This window comes from Bubalus kerabau, chromosome 20 (assembly GCF_029407905.1).
Source record: "Bubalus kerabau isolate K-KA32 ecotype Philippines breed swamp buffalo chromosome 20, PCC_UOA_SB_1v2, whole genome shotgun sequence".
In the NCBI taxonomy this organism is placed as follows: domain Eukaryota; kingdom Metazoa; phylum Chordata; class Mammalia; order Artiodactyla; family Bovidae; genus Bubalus; species Bubalus kerabau.
Window position 1 is genome coordinate 42,100,656 of NC_073643.1, and position 14,520 is coordinate 42,115,175.

The window sequence follows — 14,520 nt, forward strand, 5'->3', positions numbered from 1 at the left end:
GAGACCTCCAGGACAATATTAAACGCTACAACATTCGAATCATAGGGGTCCCAGAAGAAGAAGACAAAAAGAAAGACCATGAGAAAATACTTGAGGAGATAATAGTTGAAAACTTCCCTAAAATGGGGAAGGAAATAATCACCCAAGTCCAAGAAACCCAGAGAGTCCCAAATAGGATAAACCCAAGGCGAAACACCCCAAGACACATAGTAATCAAATTAACAAAGATCAAACACAAAGAACAAATATTAAAAGCAGCAAGGGAAAAACAACAAATAACACACAAGGGAATTCCCATAAGGATAACAGCTGATCTTTCAATAGAAACTCTTCAAGCCAGGAGGGAATGGCAAGACATACTTAAAATGATGAAAGAAAATAATCTACAGCCCAGATTATTGTACCCAGCAAGGATCTCATTCAAGTATGAAGGAGAAATCAAAAGCTTTTCAGACAAGCAAAAGCTGAGAGAATTCTGCACCACCAAACCAGCTCTCCAACAAATACTAAAGGATATTCTCTAGACAGGAAACACAAAAATTGTGTATAAATTCGAACCCAAAACAATAAAGTAAATGGCAACGGGGTCATACTTATCAGTAATTACCTTAAACGTAAATGGGTTGAATGCCCCAACCAAAAGACAAAGACTGGCTGAATGGATACAAAAACAAGACCCCTGCATATGTTGTCTACAAGAGACCCACCTCAAAACAGGGGACACATACAGACTGAAAGTGAAGGGCTGGAAAAAGATTTTCCATGCGAATAGGGACCAAAAGAAAGCAGGAGTAGCAATACTCATATCAGATAAAATAGACTTTAAAACAAAGACTGTGAAAAGAGACAAAGATGGTCACTACATAATGATCAAAGGATCAATCCAAGAAGAAGATATAACAATTATAAATATATATGCACCCAACACGGGAGCACCGCAGTATGTAAGACAAATGCTAACAAGTATGAAAGAAGAAATTAACAATAACACAATAATAGTGGGAGACTTTAATACCCCACTCACACCTATGGATAGATCAACTAAACAGAAAATTAACAAGGAAACACAAACTTTAAATGATACAATAGACCAGTTAGACCTAATTGATATCTATAGGACATTTCATCCCAAAACAATGAATTTCACCTTCTTCTCAAGCGCACATGGAACCTTCTCCAGGATAGATCACATCCTGGGCCATAAAGCTAGCCTTGGTAAATTCAAAAAAATAGAAATCATTCCAAGCATCTTTTCTGACCACAATGCAGTAAGATTAGATCTCAATTACAGGAGAAAAACTATTAAAAAATCCAACATATGGAGGCTGAACAACACGCTGCTGAATAACCAACAAATCACAGAAGAAATCAAAAAAGAAATCAAAATTTGCATGGAAACGAATGAAAATGAAAACACAACAACCCAAAACCTGTGGGACACGGTAAAAGCAGTCCTAAGGGGAAAGTTCATAGCAATACAGGCACACCTCAAGAAACAAGAAAAAAGTCAAATAAATAACCTAACTCTACACCTAAAGCAACTAGAAAAGGAAGAAATGAAGAACCCCAGGGTTAGTAGAAGGAAAGAAATCTTAAAAATTAGAGCAGAAATAAATGCAAAAGAAACAAAAGAGACCATAGCAAAAATCAACAAAACCAAAAGCTGGTTCTTTGAAAGGATAAATAAAATTGACAAACCATTAGCCAGACTCATCAAGAAACAAAGGGAGAAAAATCAAATCAATAAAATTAGAAATGAAAATGGAGAGATCACAACAGACAACACAGAAATACAAAGGATCATAAGAGACTACTATCAACAATTATATGCCAATAAAATGGACAACGAGGAAGAAATGGACAAATTCTTAGAAAAGTACAACTTTCCAAAACTCGATCAGGAAGAAATAGAAAATCTTAACAGACCCATCACAAGCACGGAAATTGAAACTGTAATCAAAAATCTTCCAGCAAACAAAAGCCCAGGTCCAGACGGCTTCACAGCTGAATTCTACCAAAAATTTAGAGAAGAGCTAACACCTATCCTGCTCAAACTCTTCCAGAAAATTGCAGAGGATGGTAAACTTCCAAACTCATTCTATGAGGCCACCATCACCCTAATACCAAAACCTGACAAAGATCCCACAAAAAAAGAAAACTACAGGCCAATATCACTGATGAACATAGATGCAAAAATCCTTAACAAAATTCTAGCAATCAGAATCCAACAACACATTAAAAAGATCATACACCATGACCAAGTGGGCTTTATCCCAGGGATGCAAGGATTCTTCAATATCCACAAATCAATCAATGTAATACACCACATTAACAAATTGAAAAATAAAAACCATATGATTATCTCAATAGATGCAGAGAAAGCCTTTGACAAAATTCAACATCCATTTATGATCAAAACTCTCCAGAAAGCAGGAATAGAAGGAACCTACCTCAACATAATCAAAGCTATATATGACAAACCCACAGCAAACATTATCCTCAATGGTGAAAAATTGAAAGCATTTCCTCTAAAGTCAGGAACAAGACAAGGGTGCCCACTTTCACCATTACTATTCAACATAGTTTTGGAAGTTTTGGCCACAGCAATCAGAGCAGAAAAAGAAATAAAAGGAATCCAAATTGGAAAAGAAGAAGTAAAGCTCTCACTGTTTGCAGATGACATGATCCTCTACATAGAAAACCCTAAAGACTCCACCAGAAAATTACTAGAACTAATCAATGACTATAGTAAAGTTGCAGGATATAAAATCAACACACAGAAATCCCTTGCATTCCTATACACTAATAATGAGAAAACAGAAAGAGAAATTAAGGAAACAATTCCATTCACCATTGCAACGGAAAGAATAAAATACTTAGGAATATATCTACCTAAAGAATCTAAAGACCTATATATAGAAAACTATAAAACACTGGTGAAAGAAATCAAAGAGGACACTAACAGATGGAGAAATATACCATGTTCATGGATTGGAAGAATCAATGTAGTGAAAATGAGTATACTACCCAAAGCAATCTATAGATTCAATGCAATCCCTATCAAGCTACCAACAGCATTCTTCACAGAGCTAGAACAAATAATTTCACAATTTGTATGGAAAAACAAAAAACCTCGAATAGCCAAAGCGATCTTGAGAAAGAAGAATGGAACTGGAGGAATCAACCTACCTGACTTCAGGCTCTACTACAAAGCCACAGTTATCAAGACAGTATGGTACTGGCACAAAGACAGAAATATAGATCAATGGAACAAAATAGAAAGCCCAGAGATAAATCCACGCACATATGGACACCTTATCTTCGACAAAGGAGGCAAGAATATACAATGGATTAAAGACAATCTCTTTAACAAGTGGTGCTGGGAACTCTGGTCAACCACTTGTAAAAGAATGAAACTAGAACACTTTCTAACACCATACACAAAAATAAACTCAAAATGGATTAAAGATCTAAACATAAGACCAGAAACTATAAAACTCCTAGAGGAGAACATAGGCAAAACACTCTCTGACATACATCACAGCAGGATCCTCTATGACCCACCTCCCAGAATATTGGAAATAAAAGCAAAAATAAACAAATGGGACCTAATTAACCTTAAAAGCTTCTGCACATCAAAGGAAACTATTAGCAAGGTGAAAAGACAGCCTTCAGAATGGGAGAAGATAATAGCAAATGAAGCAACTGACAAACAACTAATCTCGAGAATATACAAGCAACTCCTACAGCTCAACTCCAGAAAAATAAATGACCCAATCAAAAAATGGGCCAAAGAACTAAATAGACATTTCTCCAAAGAAGACATAAAGATGGCTAACAAACACATGAAAAGATGCTCAACATCACTCATTATCAGAGAAATGCAAATCAAAACCACTATGAGGTACCATTTCACACCAGTCAGAATGGCTGCAATCCAAAAGTCTACAAGTAATAAATGCTGGAGAGGGTGTGGAGAAAAGGGAACCCTCTTACACTGTTGGTGGGAATGCAAACTAGTACAGCCACTATGGAGAACAGTGTGGAGATTCCTTAAAAAACTGGAAATAGACATGCCTTATGATCCAGCAATCCCACTGCTGGGCATACACACTGAGAAAACCAGAAGGGAAAGAGACACGAGTACCCCAATGTTCATCGCAGCACTGTTTATAATAGCCAGGACATGGAAGCAACCTAGATGTCCATCAGCAGATGAATGGATAAGAAAGCTGTGGTACATATACACAATGGAGTATTATTCAGCCATTAAAAAGAATACATTTGAATCAGTTCTAATGAGGTGGATGAAACTGGAGCCTATTATACAGAGTGAAGTAAGCCAGAAAGAAAAACACCAATACAGTATACTAACGCATATATATGGAATTTAGAAAGATGGTAACAATAACCCTGTGTACGAGACAGCAAAAGAGACACTGATGTATAGAACAGTCTTATGGACTCTGTGGGAGAGGGAGAGGGTGGGAAGATTTGGGAGAATGGCATTGAAACATGTAAATATCATGTATGAAATGAGTTGCCAGTCCAGGTTCGATGCACGATACTGGATGCTTGGGGCTGGTGCACTGGGACGACCCAGAGGGATGGAATGGGGAGGGAGGAGGGAGGAGGGTTCAGGATGGGGAACACATGTATACCTGTGGCGGATTCATTTTGATATTTGGCAAATCTAATACAGTTATGTAAAGTTTAAAAATAAAATAAAAAAAAAAAAAAAAAAAAAAAAAAAAAAAAGGCCTCTTATAAGAGAGAGATCAGAGTTAGTAGTAGGAGTTATGATAACCGAAAGAAGAGATGTGAGAAAGAGGCCACATCTTTCCCTGGAAAGATTTCTTCTGGAGGAATTCAGGCAGCCTCAAGAAGCTAGAAGACCAGTCATGGATTCTCCCCTGGAGCCTCCAGAAGGAGCCAGCCCTGCCAACACTTTGATATTAGCCCCATGACACCTATTTTGGACTTCCAGCCTCCAGAACTGTAAGAAAATACATTTACGTTGTTTTAAGCCACTAAGTTTGTAGTAATTGTTCCACAATAATGGGAAGATAAAAAAACCAAGGAACATATTAGAAATGCAGTTTCTCAGGCCATACTTTAGATTTATCCAATCAGAAACTCTGGAAGTGAGGCCGAATAATCTGCGGTTTAACAAGCCCTCTGGGTGAGATTCTGATGCAGTTAATGAATAGCTGTCTTTGAGGTGGTGGTTGTTTAGTCACTACGTCGTGTCCAGCTCTTGTGACCCCATGGACTGTAGCCTGCCAGGCTCCTCTGTCTGTGGGATTTCCTAAGCAAGAATACTGGAGTGAATTGTGTTTGCTTCTCCAGGGGATGTTTCCAACCCAGGGATCGAATCCACATCTCTTGCGTTGGCAGGTGGATTCTTTGCCACTGTACCACCTGGGAAACCTTCGAGGCTTCTGTCTTCGAGGACTGCTGTTAAAACACAGGGCAGATACTATACCTGCCTTTTGCACCAGCAACAAATTACAACTGTCTGCTTTAGGTCACAAGACTAATTTTTAACCTGTCACTAAATAGTTGTCACATGATTTCCCTCCTGACCACAGGCAGTGGGGTATTATGGTTGACAACACCACCAGCAAGATAGGAAACTTTGGGGAGATCCTCAAAGCAAAGAGAATAGTATTTTCAAGAGGAGGAGGATAAAATTTGCTGGAGGGACAAAATAAAACTATCTGTAATGAGTTTATGACTTTACTGGTCACTTAGAGAAGGAAGAACACTCTTACATGAAGAAAGAATTTGTACCAGGGCCCAGCCATAACAAAATATAGAGTATATATAGGAAATGGCAAAAAGGGACTATAGCCTCAGTATGGTACAAGAGGCTGGGGTATGGGTGACAGGAGGTAGGAGAAGAGGTTGGAGGTCCTTAACTGCCATACTAATGAGCTCAGATTCTATTCTGTGATTACGGGGAGGGCGTGCAGTGATTTCTGAGCAGGGAGTAAAATGATGAAAATGGGCTTTAGAAAGCTAAGTTTGGGTTCTCACCATTGCTTGAACATCAGGTCTACTCAGTAGTAATAGTCTCTACCATCGTATGTGCTTATAGAAAGCTAATTATGTGTCACTCTAGGGATTCTCCATCACAGATTCCGGATCTTTGTGTGTTCAAAGATGTCTTTCCTACTGTGGGAAACTTTGTCTTTCAAACTGTTAGATCACCCACAGTAAGGGATACAGTTACACTCACACGTGCACGTAAGCATACACAGAGCTTCAGGAAAGCATACCTACTCTTGACTCTGTGAGGTTTCCTACTATTTTTATTCAATTCTATGTTAATGTTTTAAAAAGAATTCTGATCATAGTTCTCTACATTGACTTTTTGACCACCATTTAGTTGTATCATGCAGTTTGGAGCTTATTACTTTTAAGGAAAGGAGCAGTATCTTATTCTTTTTTTGATATTTTAAAATTTATTTATTTATCTATTTATTTATTGTGATTAAGCTTTACTGGTGATCAGGCAGGGACCACACTAGGGCAGCAGGGCCTGTATACCAAGCCAGTACTGGCCTTCAGAGCAATGCTGGGTGGTCTGGGCCACGTTGTTTAGGCCAAGGGTCCAGCTGGGCTCCTCAAAGCAGAAACCACCACTGAAGAGAAGGGCAGTGTGGCTGGTTTTAGTGGGAAGGGTAATATGCGGTTGAGGGAGGAGCTTTGCTGAAGAAAAGTGGGGAACTAATGCTTTAAAGAGCCTGGATGAAAACGGGTTTCGAAGGGAGAAAAGGGGACCAGAAATGCATTTGGGTAACTGTTAGTTCTTAGCACACTTCTCTACGTAGAATAGACCCCCAACACTGCTTAAAGTCAGATTCATGAAGTTTCCGCAAGAGCTTTAGACATTCTTGATGCCATACCATGTACATTTTCCTTGCCAAGTATGGGACAACAAATTATTAAGATGTATATACAAAGCTCTGAACACTTGGGTAGGTATATCTGGTGGATGGGAGAAGAATGAAGGGTCAGTAGAAATAATGACACATCTTCCCTGTAATACGTATCAAAGCTTAAGAACAACAACATTGGCAGATCGACTTGTAATCACACCACAATGAAGGTCAGAGATGCTTTATATGAAGTGGCTTTGCTCCATAAATTAGGTTTGGATCACGATGGGATGCTAAATCTGTGAAACGGGTGTCAAATGCAGAATGATGAGAACTAATGATGAGAACTACTGTGTGAGGGTGTACATGGAGTTTGACTTCTAGAGTGGTGTTTTCTTTTCCCAGAGTGTCAAGGAGATCCACATACCCTGAGGCTTCTGAGATTTAGAGCTGGGTTACATGAAGGATGCTGTGGAAAAACGTCCCTTTTGTGACATTTTCCACTTATTGAAATTGATCATTTTTCATTAGGTTAGTAGTATTTTTGTCTTTATAATCCAAGTCTAAATTTAAAAATAAATATTGTTTATACTTATTTGCATTATGTTGTGTCTCTTCTTTTTACTGTCTCCTTTCTGTCTTCCAGTATATGTTAAAAAAATAAAATAATAGAGAACAGTTCTTAGAACCACATTATTTATCCTCATATTGATGCTGGGAAAGATTGAGGGCAGGAGGAAAAGGGGACAACAGAGGATGAGATGGTTGGATGGCATCACTGACTCAATGGACATGGGTTTGGGTGGACTCCAGGAGTGGGTGATGTACAAGGAGGCCTGGCATGCTGTGGTTCATGGGATCACAAAGAGTCGGACATGACTGAGTGACTGAACTGAACTGAGTGAAATAGTGAAATTAGTAAAATAGTTATATGATTCTCAGGTATTGGGTTATAATCTCAGAAGGCATTGGGTTACAGTATATGTATGTTAGGTTTCTTTTTTTTTAATTTTTGGTTTCTTTAAAAAAAAAATCAATTAATTGATTTAGTTTTGGTTGTGCTAGGTCTTCCTTGCTGCGTGCCAGGCTTTTCTCTGGTTGGAGCGAGCGGGGCTTCTCTCTAGTTGTGGCACGCCGGCTTCTCACTGTGGTGGCATCTCTCGTTGAGGAGCACGGGCTCTAGGCATGCGGGCTTCAGTAGTTGTGGCTCCTGGGCTCTAGAGCACAGGCTCAGTAGTTGTGGTGCACGGGCTTAGTTCCTACACGGCATTTGGGATCTCCCCGGATCAGGGATCAAACCCGTGTGTCCCGCATTGGCAGGCGGATTCTTTACCACTGAGCCAACAGGGAAGCCCTTATGTTAGGTTTTTATACATAATCAGAAGGCAGAAAGTCTTGATTCTCATCCCTGCTCTGACAGTGCATGGCTGTATGCTTACCAGGTATTTTTTAAAATCTCTATTGCCCAGCTGAAGAACAGAGGTGAATTTTACCTTCCCTACTGAATGTTGCAAGTTTGTAGAGATCAAATTAGTTAACTTATGGGAAAGAACTTTTTCATTATAATGTTCTCTTCTGAAGTTGTGCTGTGCTGTGCTTAGTCACTCAGTTGTGGCTCCTCTGTCCATGGGGATTCTCCAGACAAGAATACTGGAGTGGATTGCTATGCCCTCCTCCAGGGGATCTTCCTAATCCAGGGATCGAGCCTGGGTCTCCCAAGGCTGTACCTGGGCTCAGCTAGAAAAAGTACTGTAGAAAATTTGGAAATGCTTGCTGTGAGTGCAGACTCTTGAAGTGGTGAGCCTGTGGGTCACATGCTTGTCAGTCTTGTGCAATATATTTAGATGGTCATCACCTCCTAATCCATCTATGCTAGCTTTAGGTTGGGCCCTACTCCAGATCGGTATGCTTGCTATGTGGTACTCTCATGGTTATAGAGCCAGGTCATTACTGCTGCCTCTAGTGACCAAAGGCTAGTGCAGTGACATCTCCTAGTCCCTCACATCAGTGCTCAACCCCAGAGGCTCCATTGCCTCAAGGCCTGAGATGCACTGGACCAGGTCAGCCCCCTCTTATGGTTGTTGGGTTGAAAACATTTGTCTCCCTTCTGTCTGATCAGCTGTCCTGAGAAGCTGCTGTTCACGAGGCAGAAGATAGGCTAGGAACATCCCACAATCAGTTGTGCTTGAGAACAGTGGCAGGCAACTCAGAAATGTACCCTGGGATCTGCTTTTCCTCTTTCCCTGCCTCATTTTCCCCTTCTCTCCCTCTTGCTTCCATGAGAGCACATGCTCTAATAAATTAGGAGCATGTAGTATTTGGCTCAGGTTGCCCTCTCTGTGGAATTTGGGATAGTGACATTGAAAGTCGTTCAGTCGTGTCTGACTCTTTGCAACTCCATGGACTGTAACCTGCCAGGATCCTCTGTTCATGGAATTCTCCAGGCAAGAATACCATAGTGGGTTGTCTTTCCCTTCTCCAGGGGATCTTCCCAACCCAGGGATTGAACCCAGGTCTCCCACATTACAGGCAGATTCTTTACCATCTGAGCCACCAGGGAAGCCCAGAATTGGGATACTATGCCATCATTGATGCTTTTGAACTGTGGTGTTGGAGAAGAGTCTTGAGAGTCCCATGGACTGCAAGGAGATCCAACCAGTCCATTCTGAAGGAGATCAGTCCTGGGTGTTCTTTGGAAGGAATGATGCTAAAGCTGAAACTCCAGTACTTTGGCCACCTCATGCGAAGAGTTGACTCTTTGGAAAAGACTCTGATGCTGGGAGGGATTGGGGGCAGGAGGAGAAGGGGACGGCAGAGGATGAGATGGCTGGATGGCATCACCGACTCGATGGATGTGGGTTTGGGTGAACTCTGGGAGTTGGTGATGGACAGGGAGGCCTGGCGTGCTGCAGTTCATGGGGTCTCAAAGAGTCAGACACGACTGAGCGACTGTACTGAACTGAACTGAACTGATGCCATCAAAATATCTACAGTAGTGTATACAAATAGCCATACACACAGACACACAGCTGTGTATACAAAGACGTGGAGAGAGGTGATTTGAGGTTGAACCAAAAGAAATATTCAGAGTTAGGTTTGCCAAGTATCTGCTGGAAGGACAGGTAGGCCTTCAAGAAATTTCTCTGTTAAGAGTAGTGAGGTAGTCTGGGCCATAAAAAGACCAGTAGTGGTGTCTATTCTGTAGCCCAGCACCAGAGACTTGGCCTGAGCTTCAGGAAGAGAGAGGACTAGATCCCAGAAGGCCTTGAGGGCCAGGACAAAGAGCTTAGATTTGATCCTGAGTGTAACAGGGAGGCACTCAAGGATTTTAAGCTCAGGAATTATGGGCCATTTAATTGATTTGTTAAAAATAAAACAGAACAGAAAGTCTGTCTTGCTCCTCTGTTCAGAATGGATTAGAAGAACAAGTATGGAAACAGGATCTTAGGAGGCTGTGGTAGAGGCCCATGTAAGTGGTGTGTGTTGAAGTGTTAGTCATTCAGTTGTGTCTAATTCTTTGCCACTCCATGGACTGTAGCCTGCCATGCTCCTCTGTCCTTAGGATTTTCCAGGCAAGAATACTGGAGTGGGTTGCCACTTCCTTCTCCGTGGGATCTTCTCAACCCAGGGACTGAACTGGGTTTCCTGCATTGCAGTCAGATTCTTTACCAGCTGAGCCACCAGGGAAGCAGAACATCTGTTGAGATGGAGAAAAGGGGTGGACTTAAGGGATACTTTGTAGGAAAAAAGGCTTTCCCATGGATTAGAGGCGAGAGGTAAGGGATAGGGCCTAATTAGAGATACTTCCTTGGTGTGAGCAAACGTTTTTAAAGCCCAGGTGATAGAGGCTGACAGCATTGTCCTTCTCTCAAAGGGCATTATCGGCGTTTCTGCACAGAATGTCAACATGGCTTTAGTGCGGGGAGCACTGAGGCAGTCAGGGCTGCTGCTACCTTGAGAGTTTGCCACTTGCAGAGCACTTGGTTTTGGCTCCTGAAATAAAAGAGCAGCCTTTTCCTGCAGGATCCTGGAGATAGGATTCATGGCTAGGTACTATCCTCAAGTGGAGACCTCAATAGAAGAGGCAGAGCAAGGAACCACAGGAGGGTCTGTGAGAGCTCACTGGGAATTGCTGAATTGGCCAGTGAGTGTGTGATGTTAACACGGTCTTGTTTCTACCTAAATGAGTATTTATAAGGTACTTACAGCTATGGCCACTTTTGGCTATTGGTAACTGCTCAGAAAGGTTGAAATTCAGAATTAGGAGACATCATAAAGTTACTTTGAATGCTGGGCTGCCAGGATGCTTCTGTTTATATTGAGGTATATACCATCAGCTCCCTGCTCCCAGGCCATCATACTGAACCCATCTACAGGAGAGAGAAGTGTCCAGCCTAAATGTCCTCTTCTTCCATCTGTTCCTGAGACAGCGCTAACAAATGAGAGGGCGTGGTCTGAGACCTACTGGGGATATATCTCTGGGACCGTCATCTGAGAGTTATGAGTAGGCAGAGAGGTGATTTTCATTTTCTGCAATAACTTCCCACAGTAAGTAGGTGGGAGGGTGCAGTGATTGATGAGCTAAATTAGATGGAAAGTGGCTCAAATCAGATTCTAGGTGATTGCTCCTGCCTCTCGACTCACTGCACTTATTTTCTATTCTACTCATTTAGCAAATGATTATGGTCTGTCTTGTGACATTTCTTATATTGTTGCTTCATTCTTTACCTTTTCCACATTGTTCTTTGGGCTTTCCTCAGCTATATCAGTTACTCCTTAGAGACAGAGGTGGGGTTTTGTTTATTGTTGTGGCCTTCTCACGCCTTCCACAGAATAATTGCACAGTGCTTGCATGGTGTTTGACCAATAGTTGCTGCCCCAGATGAGATGTTTCCTAAAGAAGTTTGCTGAATTTATCTTGTCTTAGCAAAGTAGACAGTAATAAAAAGGGTCACACTAAGAACGTTTTTGTTTAAAATATGCAGCCTTTTAGTAAATGAATTTGAGGTAACTTTGTGGCTCAGATGGTAAAGAATCTGCCTGCAAATGCAGGAGACTGGGTTCAGTGCAGGAGACCTGGGTTGGAAAGAAGCCTTGGAGAAGGAAATGGCAACCTACTTTGCTATTCTTGCCTGGAAAATTCCATGGACAGAAGAATCTGGTGGGCTATGGTCCATGGGATCACAAAGAATCGAACACGACTGAGTGAGTTTCTTTTTGTGCAAACCAGCATAGTCCCACCATAGAAATGGTTCAGTTTTTTGTAAGTGTAATTTTATTTCTCTAAACAGGATATAAGGTGGCGTCATATGAAACTGCCAATATTCATACTATAAATATGGCATTATCATACAGATCAATCTAATAAGACAGATGAGCCAAAAATAACTCATTCCTCTGATTCTGTTTGAGATGGCAGTGAGCTCATTGGAAGCAGGCCCTACTTCTGCTACAACAGCTTAGGGGAGAGAGGCTACTGGGGCAGAGGAAGTGATCTCAAGGGCAGATATCACTGAAGGATCATTGATTTTTCTCATCATTTGGGACACCTGTAGTTGACATGTGCTTTCTGTTCTATTGATGCCCAAGCCCCTTTCAGTTCAGTTCAGTTCAGTCACTCAGTCGTGTCCGACTTTTTTCGACCCCATGAATCACAGCACGCCAGGCCTCCCTGTCCATCACCAACTCCCGAGTTCACCCAAACTCACGTCCATCGAGTTGGTGATGCCATCCAGCTATCTCATCCTCTGTCGTCCCCTTTTCCTCCTGCTCCCAATCCCTCCCAGCATCAGAGTCTTTTCCAATGAGTCAACTCTTCGCATGAGGTGGCCAAAGTATTGGAGTTTCAGCTTTAGCATCAGTCCTTCCAAAGAATACCCAGGACTGATCTCCTTCAGAATGGACTGGTTGGATCTCCTTGCAGTCCAAGGGACTCTCAAGAGTCTTCTCCAACACCACAATTCAAAAGCATCAATTCTTCGGCGCTCAGCTTTCTTCACAGTCCAACTCTCACATCCATACATGACTACTGGAAAAACCATAGCCTTGACTAGATGGACCTTTGTTGGCAAAGTAATGTCTCTGCTTTTGAACATCCTATCTAGTTGGTCATAACTTTCCTTCCAAGGAGTAAGCATCTTTTAATTTCATGGCTGCAATCACCATCTGCCCCTTTAGTGTTACCTAAAAAGGAGTCATGACAGGGCCCAGAAGGGTAAGGAGTTATACCTAGGAGGTCTAACACCCATCAGCTGCCAGCCCCATCTGTCTTGGAGGTGCCCGAGGTCATCAGGGGAGGTAAGTTGTGGCAACTGATATAATAATTTCACAGTTTTCTTCTATTTCCTTCCTTGTTTTTATTATATTCATTCAGTTCAGTTCAGTCACTCTGTCGTGTCCAACTCTTTGCGACCCCATGAATTGCAGCATGCCAGGCCTCTCTGTCCATCACCAACTCCCGGAGTTCACTCAAACTCACGTCCATCGAGTTGGTGATGCCATCCAGCCATCTCATCCTCTGTCATCCCCTTCTCCTCCTGCCCCTAATCCCTCCCAGCATCAGAGTCTTTTCCAAAGAGTCAACTCTTCGCATGAGGTGGCCAAAGTACTGGAGTTTCAGCTTTAGCATCAGTCCTTCCAAAGAACATCCAGGACTGATCTTCTTTAGAATGGACTGGTTGGATCTCCTTGCAGTCCAAGGGATTCTCAAGAGTCTTCTCCAACACCACAGTTCAAAAGCATCAATTCTTCAGCGCTCAGCCATCTTCAGAGTCCAACTCTCACATCCATACATGACTCTCATCTCCTTTCCTCTCTTTATTAAACCCTGAGTTTTAGATTGCTGGATCAATCTGTTGGTATGGGACGGATAGGGAAGGTTTATGTTAGTTGTTTCCCCTTAATTCCTCTGGATAACTGAGATGAGTCCTCTAAATTCCTCTAGAAGAACCCAGACTCTCCACTGACCACATAGGTAGGAGGGAGCACCTTTGCCTTATTTACTGTGGAAGCAACAGGGAACCTGACTTCATGTCAGAGGAGAGAGACTAGATGGGGCAGCTTAAGAACAAGGAGGATCTGTCATTGGAAATAGGATCCCAAGTCCAGAATAATGAGTCTAGGAACTGAATTAATTGGGAGAAAGAAAATTACCAAGTGTATCTTCACCATTAGACAGAGCAAGGAATATTATTTAAAACCAAGTCTTCCCTGGATTATGTCTTTAGTAAAAGCATGACCAGAGAGTAGCTTTTCTTGAGTCAGAAAAATATTGGAAGTGCTTGGAACTTTATAAAATCTATAGTTGTATGTCTAAGAAAGAGGCAAAGCCATAGTATTAGGAAAAGTAAGGGTGTAATCAAACATTGTAACATACCCTCCACCCCTTGTGGATAGAGTTGTGGTGTTTACTTGTTCACTTATTCCATGAATGAATTTATCAGAGTATGCACACGATGTCATTTGTTCCTATAACAGCCCTGAGAGAAAGATTAGCTTGCGCCATTTATAGATGGAGCAATTAGCCTTTGAGAGGTTAAAAAGCTCACCTACAACACACAGAATGCAAATCAGTTGCAGAGATGGAGTTGCAACCCAAGTTTGTCTGACTCCAGGGCCAGTACTTTTCCTACCACGC